The sequence below is a fragment of the Felis catus genome, chromosome F1 (genome assembly GCF_018350175.1).
Source record: "Felis catus isolate Fca126 chromosome F1, F.catus_Fca126_mat1.0, whole genome shotgun sequence".
NCBI classification, from domain to species: domain Eukaryota; kingdom Metazoa; phylum Chordata; class Mammalia; order Carnivora; family Felidae; genus Felis; species Felis catus.
This window is the reverse complement of record NC_058384.1, coordinates 6,953,110-6,954,435: the sequence shown is the minus strand read 5'-3', so window position 1 is coordinate 6,954,435 and position 1,326 is coordinate 6,953,110. Positions and strand designations below refer to the sequence as shown.

Here is a 1,326-nt window from a genome sequence, read left to right as displayed (position 1 = left end):
ATTGAAAATTGCATCTACCTTTCGAGTCCCCAAAACTTCACTACTAATAGCTTACCATTGACCAGAAGCCTTACCAGTAACACAAACAGTGGATTAACACATATTTTCTATGTTAAATGTATTAAATGCCACATTCTCACAATGTATTATACTGGAAAAAAGTGTTATTAGGAAAATCGTATGGAAGAGAAAATACACTTAGAGTACTTTGCTGTAAAACCTGCATGGAGGCAATGCGCCTAACCCCCCAATCTGTGTCTTGCTTCACCAGTGTTTGGCTGGAACAGACCCAGGAGCGCCCCTTCTTCCAGTCTCCAACCTCTTTTCCAGTAGTTACCTTCAGAACCACCATCTCAGCCACCCTCTGCCTTTCAGGACTAGCCCACACCGTTTTTTGAACTTTGCTCCTTGTTGCTCATGCGCTCTCAGATTCATCAGAGTTATTCCACCAAGGTGGAGGCTGCCATCAACCGGCTGGCAAGCCTGCCTCTCTCTGGGCTTCTATTTCCCACAAGGACTTGTGGCTCTGCAGGCCGTGGGCCACTTCTTCCCCGGGTGATTAAGGAGAAGCGCGAGTGCGCCCTGCGTCTCCTGAAGATGCAAACCGGTGGGAGACCTCGTCTTCGCCCCCAGGTGCAGAAGCCTCCTCAAGATGCGTGGGTAAAACCCTGGAGGCCATGGAAGCCCTTATGGTCCTGGAGAAGAGCGCGAACTAGGCTCTTTTGGATCTGCATGCCTGGGATTCTGCCCACAAAGACGTCCATCTCTGGGACTTCCTGGAGACCCACTTCCGGGATAAGCAGTGAAACTCAACAGGAAGTCGGGCGACCACCTCCTGCACCTGTGCAGGCTGGCCAGCCCCACCCCAGGCTGGGCTGCGCAGGTGTCTGTTCAGAGGCTCACCTCTGAGCTTCAGTAGCCCAGCAGACCCCTGGTGTTGGGGATTGTGCCTGAGTCTCTCCCTGAAGCCAGTAGGCATCTTTTTAACCACCCTGGAGCTGCTCTCAAGTCCTGGACCAAATGGAAACGGTAGCTCATTTTTTAGGAAAAAAAAATTCTGCGTGTAAGTGGACCCAGGAAGTTCAAGAGTCAACTGTATAATTAAACTAAAGCCTATACAAATCTGAGCTCACTTTTCTTCCTTATGTGAAGAAGGACGTGTGAATGTGCACACTTGGGGAGACAGAAGAAATGGGCAATTGAAGAACATTTCTGCCTCTTCTTTCAAAGTCAGATCGGTACAGTCCATCGTCAGAATGAATAACTAGAATTTTTATTCCTAACGTTTGCGACTTTTTTTCTTATGTGATATCTCATCTCTGGAAA

General features: G+C 48.6%; 1 pseudogene; it reads left to right on the top strand.

Annotated features, from left to right (window-relative positions):
• Positions 1-275: 275 nt before the first annotated feature.
• LOC109495410 lies at positions 276-921 on the top strand (annotated as a pseudogene).
• Positions 922-1,326: the final 405 nt, after the last annotated feature.